Raw genomic sequence first — 12,816 nt, 5'->3', positions numbered from 1 at the left:
ATGCGTATTAAGCCCCATTAACCTGTTAAATATAATATTTTTTGAAAAATATTTGAACTGAAAAGAGGGGAAAGAATGGGGAGAAGAAATAGAAATTAAAAAAGCGACACTGCAGAGCCTGCGTCTGAAAGGTGTGCAGCAAGCGGCTCTCCGACCCAACCGTGTGCTAGCGAGGTGGCCGCTGGGCCTCGTTCAGACAAAGCAGCGAATGTCTTTGAATTCCTGAAAGAAATAACGGAGGTCCAGAAAGATATAAAGCAGCAGCTCCGTGATATTAAGGCAGAGCTCACCAGCGTTAACCAAAAAATAGCAGTGGCAGAGACTCGCATTGAGAAGGTGGAAGATCACAATCAAAACGTGGAATAGATACTGAGCAAGATAATAAACATCATACATCACCAAGAAGGTAAACGCTTGACCTGGAGGGAAGATCACGGCAGAAAAATATCAGAATCTACAACATTCCCGAAGGAGCGGAGGGCCCGTCTATGATGGAGTTTGTTGGAAACTTACTGTGGGATGTGCTGGAGCTCCCCCCGGCTACGAAGCTGGAAGTTGAAAGAGCTCACCGCGCATTAGTCCCAAAACCTACCCAGGATAGAAAGCCACGATCAATTATAATTAAATTCCTTCGGTACAGCACCAAGGTGGAGATTCCACGAAGGGCCTGGGATAAGAAGAGAGTGTTTTTAGAGGATAAATTAATATATTTTGACCAAGATTAACCCCCCCCCCCCCCGGTCCTCCAGAAACGCAAAGAATACTCCGAAGTAAAGCAAGTATTAAAGCAAAATAAGATTAGATTTCAAACTCCGTACCCTGCTAAACTTCGAGTGTTTTATGACAACGGGACGCAGTTGTACCAGACAGTGGAAGAGGCGACTACAGACATGAAGGCCAGAGGGTTGCCCGTCAGTATGACCAAAACGAATGAAAGCCTGGCTGAGGAATTGTCCTGCTCGGCATGGGAAATAGTGCGCGAAACGAGAAGGCAAGGGACGGGAGGAGGCCGAGAGAAACATATCAGGAAGAGACTGGGAGTTCCCCAAAGACAGTCCTCACCCACTTCAGAAGAGCAATAAGGTTTGGCTAACTTTAAAAATGCTGAGAAGCTAAACAGAAGCAAAAGTACATGGTGATATACCTAACTCGAGAAATACTTATTATAATGTGGATTTTATATTACTTAGTTGTTATTCTTTAAATTGCTCACTTACTCCTTTTTCCCCACCAAAATGAGAATATATATATATGTGTGCATATAGGTGTATGTGTGTAATGTGTGTGTGTGTGTGTGTGTGTGTGTGTGTGTGTGTGTGTGTGTGTGTGTGTGTGTGTGTGTGTGTGTGTGTGTGTGTGTGTGTGTGTGTGTATGTATGTATGTATATATATATATATTTTTTGTGTGTGTGTGTATGCATATATATGTATATATAGGAGTACACAGGGAAATCTTTTCTGTGTAATGGACTTGTTCACTGACTTCTATGAATACTGCAATGGGGGTTCTCAACTCACAAATAGGAGGGGTTATCCCCCACAGCTAGACATTTCCTCTAGCTCAACGCAGGGTCATTTACTAAAGACCTCAGCCTTGGAATCACACGTTCATTGCCATTTTTGTTATTATTTGAGTTTCTTGGTTCTTATTTGTTCAGGGAGTAGATCGATTAAGTTTTATTCTAATTTCAATGATACACTGACAGATAAATACAGATGGCTAAGGACAAGGTAAAATTCATTTCTTTTAATGTAAATGGGCTATTAAATCCAATCAAATGTAAGAGAATTTTATCCAAAATGAAAAAAGAACAAGCCCATGTAGTATATTTACAGGAAACTCATTTAAGTGATAATGAGCATAAAAAACTAAAGAGAATGGGCTTCACTAATCTGTTTTTCTCCTCATATAAATCACGACATAGGAGAGGAGTTGCTATTCTTATCTCAAGTAAGCTAAATTTTGAAAAAATATTTGAAATGGGAGATAAAGAAGGCAGGTATATTCTGGTAAGAGGGAATATAGACAGCAATTCAGTTACTCTATTGAATATATACGCATCCCCGGGAAGTGATATTGTTTTCTTTCAGAAAATTACTGATATTATGGTAACGGAAACAGGTCTCCTGATATGTGGGGGAGACTTAAATTTACAATTACAACCAAACTTAGACTCTTCCAATAGAAAAACCTATGAAACAAAATCTTTACATAAGAAAGTTAATACACTTTTTGAGGATGTTGGTTTAATTGATATATGGAGGGACCATTTCCCTGACAGAAGGGATTACACTCATTATTCTGCTCCACATTCTGTATCTACAAGAATAGACTATTTCATAACATTTGGAAAAGACAAAGGCAAAAAAAATACCTGTAGAATTGGGACAATAGATGTAAGTGACCATGCACCTATATATTTATCTGTTGATTTTGACCTACAACCAAAGAATACTATTTGGAAACTAAATTCAAATCTACTCAATGATCCATACTTTAAGGAACAAATTAAAAAAGAAATTGGTCTCTACTTAGAATTTAATGATAATGGAGAGGTTTCACCTCCCATTTTATGGGATACTCTGAAGGCGGTCTTAAGAGGGAAAATTATAGCGATATCTTCATATAAGAAAAAAGGAATAAAACATCAGAGGAATTACAAAATAGGTTGAAGGAACTAGTGAAAAAACACAAATTGAATTTGGCACAGGATACATTAGGGGAAATTAAAAGAATTAGGAATGAAATAAATAATTTGGCTATGCAAGAAATCAGGAAAAACTTAATGTTTCTGAAAAAGAGACATTATGAAAGTGGATTGAAATCTATGAAAATACTGGCGTGGAAACTGGAAAAAAAAAGGTAGCGGAAAATACAATTCATAGAATTAGGGATCCAAGAACAAAAATAATTAAAAAAAAAATAAGCTAAGTGAAATTCCAGAAGCTTTTGAAATGTTTTACAAAATGCTATATTCCAAAGTTCCAGGGGGAAACATAACCCAAATTGACACCTTCTTGAATTCTCCAGAGTTACCCACTTTAAGCGAAGAACAAAATAGAAGGATGACTGCTGATATAATTAAAGTTGAATTAAAAGCTGCAATTAGTAGGCTTAAATTAAGCAAGTCACCAGGATCAGGTGAGTATTCAGCAGAGTGGTACAAAGAATTTAAAAATGAGTTAATTCCTGTTTTACTCCCCACACTGAACTGGGCTCTAAAAAAGGCACAAATGCCATCCAGTTGGAAGGAAGCAATAATCTCAGCTATACCAAAAGGAGGCAAGGATAAAATGGTATGTGGGTCATTTAGACCAATATCCTTTCTTAAAATAGATTATAGGTTATTTACCTCCATCATGATCAAGCAATTAGAGGAGTTTCTACTCATACTGATACGTAATGATCAGACAGATTTTATACGACAACGCCAGACTCAAGACAATATATGAAGGACACTTCACATTATGGATCATATACAAAAAAATAAAATCGAAGCAATAGTGATAAGAGTGGACGCTGAAAAAGCAATTGATTCGGTTAATTGGAATTTTCTTTACAGAGTTTTACATAGATTTGGTTTCTAAGACACAATTAAAACTATACAGACACTATATGACAATCCTACTGCTAGGATTAAAATCAATGGATATTTATCAAATTGTCTTACCCTAGAAAGGGGCATGAGACAGGGTTGTGCATGGTCACCACTACTTTTCGCGCTATATCTGGAACCATTAGCTCAATACATCAGACAAAATAAAGATATCAGGGGAATTACTATTAAAGGGACAGAGCATAAATTGGCTTGTTATGCGGATGACATTTTGATCTATCTAGGGCAACCAACATACTCTTTACCTAAATTGATGCAATCCTTTGAACAATATGGTCAATTATCAGGATATAAGATCAACATAGATAAAACCCAATTACTTTCATATCACTATAGCCCACCAAGAGAAATTGAAAGTCGATATCCCTGGGCATGGCACACAGAGTCTTTCAAATATTTGGGCATCATCATGCCAAAAGATTTGGCAAAATTATCAGAATGTAATTATCAGCCTCTATATAAAAAAATTAAGGAAGAAGTGGCAAGATGGAGCCTGATTCATTTTCTCAGTCTCAGTTCAAGGATTGAGTCTATTAAAATGAATATACTGCCCACTGTTATATCTCTTTCAGACCCTACCAATAGAGCTTAATCAAAATCAATTCAATGAATGGGACAAGATGCTATCAAGGTATATTTGGCAGGGTAAAAGGTCTAGAGTTCGTCTCAAAACTTTGCAATTAGCAAAGGAAAAGGGGGGGATGGGGCTTGCCTTTTCTTAGAGATCATTATTTTGCAGCACAGTTGAGAGCTGTGATATGTTGGTGCAACCCATCATATGACACTCAATGGGAAAACATTGAGGAGCGGGTACTTCCCATCCCCATACAAGCAATTTTGGCTGATAACAATCTGCAAAGGTACATAAATACTATGGATAACCCATGGGTGAAATTGACTCTTAAAATATGGAAAACTAAATAAAAGAATATAATCTAGAGGGAGATATTGCAATTCTTAAAAGGTGTGCATATGATTTTACACCAAATAACTTGGATGCTAGATTTAAGGACTGGACAGCTAAATGAGTAAGTTCTTTGCAACATAATGAAAGAAGGAACACTGTTCAGTTTTGAAATGCTTAAAGAGAAACACTTATTAGAAAAACAAGATTTTTATCAGTATTTAGATGCGACAATATGTTAATAAGATGCTTAAAATATAACCAAGGCAAATACATGCTTGATAGAGCTCTTTAGAAAAGCATATAATTCAGATAATGGTAGTAGAATCATTTCAAGCATGTATAAAGGGTTGTCAAATCTTAAAATCTTAAAACACATACGACTTCATACATTAAAACAAAATGGGAGAAGGAAGGAGGGATAATTATATCTGAGGAAGAATGAACAACAATATGGAGATATCAATGGAAGTGTACCAATTCACAGAAATGGAAGGAGTTTGAATGGATAAGATATTTTATTATACCCTCTTAGAAATCCCATTATGATAGTAACCTCCCTGTTTGCTGGAGAAATTGTGGAAATCAAAATGCAAATCATTATCATATTTTTTGGGACTGCCCTGTTATCAAAAACTATTGGAGGGGGATACACAATGCCCTACAAGACATCTTTAAATGTGAAATACCCTTGGAGAGTAAGACCATATATTTTGGATATATACCTCAAGAATCATTGAAAACAGATAAATATTTAATGAATATACTGTTGGTGGCTGGTAAAAAGACTCTTACTAGGAAATGGTTATCACAGGAGAGCCCAACTTTAAATACATGGATGGAAATTACAATGGACATTTACAAAATGGAGAAGATAACAGCATCTGTTAATCATAAGCTGGAACAATTCAATTCATACTGGGAAAAATGGTTCAACTACATAATGCCTCATAGGCCTGATTTTATTCTCACAAATCAATGAAACTGGTGTTAAAAAAAAAAATCACTCCCTACTTGTACATAGTTCTTTCCTTTTGCTTGTTTTTTCTTTCCACTCTTTTCTAGTAGTGTATACCCCAGATAAATACTTTGTGGAGATTTTGTGATATATATGATTATATGATATACATGTACAATGTCTGAAATACATCTTATGGAAATGTTTGTTTGATGAATTTCAGTAAAAAAAAATAAATTACAAAAAAGGATACGGGGTAAGGGGCAAGAGGAAAAATGTGAAGTTATCCACTTTGGAAGCAGGAACAAGAGGGCAGAGTATTGTCTGAATGGTGTAGAGTTAGGTAAGAGAGAAATGCAAAGAGACCCAGGAGTCTTAGTTCATCAGTCAATGAAGGTGAATGAGCAAGTGCAACAGGCACTGAAGAGGGCAAATGGAATGTTGGCCTTTATTACAAGGGGAATTGAGTACAAGAGCAAGGATGTCCTTTTGCATTTGTACAGGGCCCTGGTGAGACCACACCTGGAATATTGTGTACAGTTTTGGTCTCCAGGTTTAAGGAAGGACATTCTGGCAATTGAGGAAGTGCAGCGTAGATTCACTCGGTTGATTCCTGGGATGGCAGGGCTGTCTTACGCAGAGAGATTGGAGAGATTGGGCTTGTACACACTGGAATTGAGGAGATTGAGAGGGGATCTGATTGAAACGTTTAAGATAATTAAAGGATTTGATAGGATTGAGGCAGGAAATATGTTCCAGATGTTGGGAGAGTCCAGTACCAGAGCGCATGGATTGAGAATAAGAGGTCAGTTATTTAAAACAGAGTTGAGGAAAAACTTCTTCTCCCAGAGAGTTGTGGAGGTGTGGAATGCACTGCCTCGGAAGACGGTGGAGGCCAATTCTCTGGATGCTTTCAAGAAGGAGCTGGATAGATATCTGATGGATAGGGGAATCAAGGGATATGGGGACAAGGCAGGGACTGGGTATTGATAGTGAATGATCAGCCATGATCTCAGAATGGCGGTGCAGACTCGAGGGGCCGAATGGTCTACTTCTGCACCTATTGTCTATTATAAAATTGGATCAGCCATGATGAAATGGTGGAGTAGACTTGATGGGCCAAATGACCCAATTCTGCTCTGATATCTTATGGTCTTACATACAGGAAGTGATATTCGCACAAACAAACAAGCACTCTTATTCTCCATCCTGTAACTCTCCACTTGTCCAAAACTGCCCTTAAATACTTCTTGATCAAGCTTTCAGTTTGGTCACTGTGGCTTAGTGCACTGGCATATTTTATTGTGACAAATTGCACACTGAACCACCTGCAGTATGTGCTTTCAATTTAAATTTTATTAATAAAAAAAGAACAATCTAATTATTAGGTACAAAACAATTTTAACCATATAGCCAATCTCCACATCTAATTAACAAAAGGCCAGTTACCTACTTTAAGTTGATGCAACTACTCGCCCGCAATTTTATAAGCTGAAATCCAAACACAAATTTTTGAGCTAAAGTACTTCACAGATTTAGAGATGAGAATGCAGATGCTGGAAAAGTAGTATCTGTGGATGAAATTGGACAGTTGCCATTTCAGGAAAAATCTCAACCTGAAATGTCAACTGTCCATTTCCTTCTACAGATGTTGCCCAGCAAGCAGAGTTCTAGCATTCTTTTTCTTCAGTTTCCTCCTATTCAGGACTAAATTTTCATTTGTATTTAATTTCTTAAAACCTCCCTCATTTCCCTGATGCACTTTTAATTTGAAATCTAGTGATGGGAAAATTATAGCAACAAGAACAACAAATTAGTGAGGAATAATGTTAATATGTAAACTCAGCACAAAAATAAAAACTTAGATTCTTCTTGAGGTTTTGTTGACACAGTCTATAATTAAGGAAATATGAAATTGATTATATTTTTTGCAATCAAAAAGAATCTCTGAATAGAGGATGTGACAAGGAAAAGAGATGAACAGTGCCAAGTTACAAAGATGGAATAAGAACTGAGAGAAGTACAGACCTGAGAACTTGGCATCAGCAGTTGTAAGCATCCTGAAAGAAAGAATAATGAAATGTCAGGAAAAAATGCAACATGGTAATATGGCTGACCATGCTGGAGTTCTTAGAAAATATGGTATATTTTATATATAAAGGCCTCAATACTGAATATTACAGACGATTACTCCACAGGTAGAAGCCCAAGGAAATAAAGCTTCTTAAAGGTTGAGTCAGAAAAATCCTAAACCAAATTTAGGAATCAGCATCAGCATCAGGGGATTCACCAGGGTTAGATAAAGGACAGAGTAGGTACTTGTATATTACAATTGGTGTGAGTAGTTATTTCACAATACCGAAAAGAGTGATGCCAAGCACAGGCAAAACACATAGTCAGAAGGTTTTTGAAAGCACCAAGATAGTGGCAACAGATAGTGGCACTAGAATTCAAAGGGTGCTATCAGGTAGTTCCTATGCCAGTTTGCAGATTGCCTTGTTCTTCTTGAAGGAAGCTATTTTAACATCTTTAGGATTTATTTCAACAGGTGATCATTGCAGAATACCCCAGCTTTTATTGCACCACCTAAGCTTTTATTGAGATGTTAATAGGTTTTCAGTAATAGTGACAAGTGAATAAGTAGCTTAAACAAGTGGTCAGCTAAGAATCATGTTGAATAGAATGGAGTTTTTACGAATATCTGCCAGTAACTTTGGTCATCTTTGGTTATCTTTCTTCACATATTTTAAGGAAATTTCAAAACTGCTATTAGCGAGACAAAACAAGGAGACAAGAGAATACAGATGCTGGAATCAGGAAAATAAATCATGTAGCCTCACTAGGTCAAATAGCATCAGAGGATACAATTGATAATTGATGTTTTAAGTCATGATCTTGTATATGGACTAACTAGAACCAGATGAAACAAGGTCTCAAGACTGCACCATCTACACTATTTTAACTATGAATAATTTTTGATGTTGCTCCTAAAGCAAACATTCTCAATTATTTTACTGCTACATTCAATTTTTCAAAGATTTCTTTTATCCTCCAAAAATCTTCACCCCAAGGAGAAAATATAGAATAAATACCTTTTTGTCTTTTAAATGCATCCCACCTTCTGAATTTTCTCCCTACCAACTACACCATCTAGTGCTTCCAAATCCTAGGGCTTAAATGGGTCATCCAAAGTCCTTTTTTTAAAAAAATGTATCACTTGTATATGGAGGTCAAAAACAATGCTGCTTTCTTTTCCAGTAAGATTGTTAATCATTGTCACACCTGATCAACATCCCTATTTGGATGGTAATAGATTTAATTCCATCCTCCCCATTACTGGATTTTATTCGTACTCCGCAGAGTATTGAGGGGCAGAAAACACTAACATAGGTACCGTAAATTCCGGTGTATAAGCCAAGAATTTGGTGCTAAATTTTGGTCCTAAAATTAGGGGGTCGTCTTATACAGAGGGTGCCAACTTTGGAAAAACAAATACCTGGAAGACAGGTCGTATTTATTGGCTGTTTTTGAGTCAAATTCATTCCACTGTCAACAAATGAATTCTTTGAATGATTTGTTTAAACTCACATCTAGTGGCTGGAGCACGGACCACCAGGGATGACTGCAATGTCCATATTTTCGGTTTTCAATGCTGCTTTTGTCTCACCTGACAAGTGCACTTTGAACATGTCCCAGACAAGTAATGACTTTTCCTTCCCGAAACTTTCGGGATGTCAACGCCACAACTCTTTAACCCACTTCAAGCAACCCACTTCGTCCATCCAGCAGCGTTCTTGAACGTAAACAACACTCAGTGGGAATTTTCTGAGCAATCTTTGTTTTTTTTCTCAACACAAGATCACGTCTCTTCATAAATTGGGTGCACCAACTTCGCGTACCTTTGAAATTTTCACTGACCTCATGGTGTTTTTCAGCCCATTTCAACGCTTGAACTCGAATCATTTCTCTAGTAACAATGTATCCAGACGATCGCTGGTGATTCAACCATTGTAAAACTTTTTCTTCCAGTTCTGGCCACTGGCATGTTTTCCTGCGGTTTGCACATTTCATCTTTGGCATTTCCCTCAGCGTATCCTCTGCCTTTCTCCACTCTCTCACATGTTTCTCGATTACACTAAACTTCTTAGCAGCTGCAGAATTATTCGTTCCTTTAGCAAAATCAACAACCTTCAGCTTGAAGCCAGCATCATATCACATTCGTTTTAATCTTTTGTACTTGGCGGTCGCAAACTCAATACTGAGTAGATGTACTGATCCCACCTCTCCGTGTTATGTTTTAACGAGATTACGATAGGCACTAAATGGTTTTGCAGGGGTTACATCTCAGAGGATTCTTTACCATTGGAGACCTAATCCAAAATTTCTCTCCCTGATTTATTTATTAAGAATTTGCTTATAATGCTCTACAATGTGTAGGCTTGTTTTCTTAGCAGATACTAGTTCACAAAATTTCATGGTTAGGGATTTGGCAAAGCTGAGCACCAGCATGTGAGATCTTGTGATCGTTTCTGGTTAAATTAAAAACCTCTACAAAAGGGGTTGGCTTAGACAAAGGTAACATGAAAAAGTCACTTTTTTAACCTTGAAAATGGGGGTCGGCTTATACTCTGGGTCAGCTTATACCCCGGTATATATGGTAACTGCAACAGATGTTTCACTCCAGAAACCAACTTCAACACTCTGGTAAAGAAAGCTTAATTGTGAAATTAATTTTAAAAGTAACCTTACAAATTATTTTAAGAGAAATCTTGGGTGAATAGCACCTGGTTTAGTTATAAAATAAATAAAACTTATGTCAAAAGGCACATCAGGTGCCTACTAGACAACACTAGCAAATTTACTCTTTGGTAGTAGAGTGGGTGTCTCACACCCGATGGAAAAAGCTATCATTATCCAAAAATACACATCATGTGCCATTTGAGTTGGACACAGTGGTGCAGCAAGTAGACTTGGGTACCATCCATGTGGAAGTGAACATTCTTCCTGTGACACTGTGGGATATCTCTGATCTTCTCCCGTATCACAATGATGTAGAGGCTAGTAGGTGAATCAACCACTGTAAAATTGCCCAGTGTGTGAGTTGCGTGGGGGAGGGAGGAGGCAAAACAAGATATTGAAATAATCAGATTTGATCCATAGAGTTGAAAGATATCAAAAGTAAGCATGCTTCAAATAGAAAAAGTGTTAGAAAACCAACCAAGTGACCCATTCAAGTAGGGCAAGTTAATCATGGCCAGCCATCTAAAATTTCCAACTCTGGCTATAACTGAGAATGCTTTACCATTCTGGAACACAATGAGGAAATCTAAATTTTGGTCATGGAGCATCTGTCACCAACTTCTTAAGTATAAACATAGATCACTGTCCTGCAACTATAGCTTTTGTATAAATATCAGAAAACTAATCATGACAGTAAGCAATGACTTACTTGCATTTAAAAAAACATTCAGGCATCTGAAACAATCTTTATAGTTACTGCAGCACAGTTCAATATTCTTTGGCCGTACTTTCCCTGAAGAGCTTCTTTCGCAAGCAGTTCACAAAGGGACCCAATCTGTCTAACTGAACACAGTACTCAACTGCAGCATTGTCCAAACAAATTCTTGAGTGACACCCTTTTATATCTCATGCTCTCTTTTCATTTAGTTTGCTTTTGTTAGTGACATCTACCCTGTTCTCTAACTTAAGACCATTAATTAATTCTGTTAGCAATGCACTGCGTAGATCCTCTGAAAGTAGCTTTGCTGGAAACTACAAAGATTCAATAAATAACACTGCAGTATTTAGGAGCTTGTCAAACTTTTTCCTTGTCATGCAGAAAAAAAATTCTTTAACCTTATTGCAGAAACTTTTTTTTCCCTTTTGCTCCATTTCCATTACTCAGTTTTAAACATCAATACACATGCCCCCAAATTAGTAAGATGCTGGATTCTGAAAGTCAAATGTACCTTCAAAGTGCAGTTAATGCAAATATAAATTTTGTGTCGCTGAAGTTTATTGATAGCATGCTGCTTTATTGAAGTTAAAAATTAACATTTCTATATTGACTTCTCGGTTGGTGTTTGTCCATATTTTTGTTAACACTACCAAATAGAAACCCAGCCAATCCCCTACTTCAGTACAGTGGTATGCAAAAGTTCAGGCACCCCTGGTCAAAATTTCTATTACTGCGAATAGTTAAGTGAGGAGAATATGAACTGATCTCCAAAAGTCATAAAGTTGAAGATGAAACATTTTTTTCAACATTTTAGTGTATTATTTATTATTTTATTATTATTTATTTATTATTTATTATTATTAGTGTATTATTTTTGTTTTGTGCAATTTTAGAGTGAAAAAAAGGAAAGGAGCACCATGCAAAAGTTTGGGCACCCCAAGAGATTTCAGCTCTCAGATAACGGTTACCAAGATCTCATACCTTAATTAGCTTGTTAGGGCTATGGCTTGTTCACGGTCATCATTAGGAAAGGCCAGGTGACACAAATTTCAAAGCTTTATAAATACTCTGACTCCTCAAACCTTGTCCCAACAATCAGCAGCCATGGGCTCCTCTAAGCAGCTGACTAGCACTCTGAAAATTAAAAGAAATGACTCCCGCAAAGCAGAAGGCTATAAGAAGATAGCAAAGCGTTTTCAGGTAGCTGTTTCCTCAGTTCGTAATTTAATTAAGAAATGGCAGTTAACAGGAATGGTGGAGGTCAAGTTGAGGTCTGGAAGACCAAGAAAACTTTCCGAGAAAACTGCTCGTAGGATTTCTAGAAAAGCAAATCAAAACCCTCGTTTGACTGCAAAAGACCTTCAGGAAGATTTAGTAGACTCTGGAGTGGTGGTGCACTGTTCTACTGTGCAGCGACACCTGCACAAATATGACCTTCATGGAAGAGACATCAGAAGAAAACCTTTCCTGTGTCCTCACTACAAAATTCAGTGTCAGAAGTTTGCAAAGGAACATCTAAACAAGCCTGATACATCTCAGAAACAAGTCCTGTGGACTAATGAAGTTAAAATAGAACTTTTTGGCTGCAATGAGCAAAGGCACGCTTGAAGAAAAAAAGGTGCAGAATTTCATGAAAAGAACACCTCTCCAACTGTTAATCATGGGGGTGGATCAATCAGGCTTTGGGCTTGTTTTGCAGCCAGTGGCACAGGGAACACTTCACTGGTAGAGGGAAGAATGAATTCAATTAAATAGCAGCAAATTCTGAAAGCAAACATCACACCATCTATAAAAAAGCTGAAGATAAAAAGAAGATGACTTCTACAACAGGATAATGATCCTAAACACACCTCAAAATCCACAATGGACAACGTCAAGA

At 37.2% G+C, this 12,816-nt stretch overlaps 1 protein-coding gene across 9 annotated transcripts in view; it reads right to left on the bottom strand.

Moving 5' to 3' along the window:
* The window catches only part of grb10b (growth factor receptor-bound protein 10b), a 240,723-nt gene that overhangs the window by 174,122 nt on the left and 53,785 nt on the right, over nucleotides 1–12,816 (bottom strand). For 3 of the 9 annotated variants that reach the window (XM_059972444.1, XM_059972443.1, XM_059972448.1), the window contains exon 2: nucleotides 7,508–7,539. The exons of 3 other annotated variants lie outside the window; for them this stretch is intronic. The gene's annotated coding sequence lies outside the window, so the exon portion shown is untranslated. Of the gene's footprint in view, nucleotides 1–513; nucleotides 666–7,507; nucleotides 7,540–12,816 lie in introns of those variants that run through there. 3 more of the 9 variants (XM_059972450.1, XM_059972442.1, XM_059972453.1) reach the window with 3 other exon arrangements.

The sequence above is a fragment of the Hypanus sabinus genome, chromosome 6 (assembly GCF_030144855.1).
Source record: "Hypanus sabinus isolate sHypSab1 chromosome 6, sHypSab1.hap1, whole genome shotgun sequence".
Lineage (NCBI taxonomy): Eukaryota > Metazoa > Chordata > Chondrichthyes > Myliobatiformes > Dasyatidae > Hypanus > Hypanus sabinus.
Note: the sequence above shows the minus strand (reverse complement) of the source record. Positions and strands in the feature narration are given on the sequence as shown.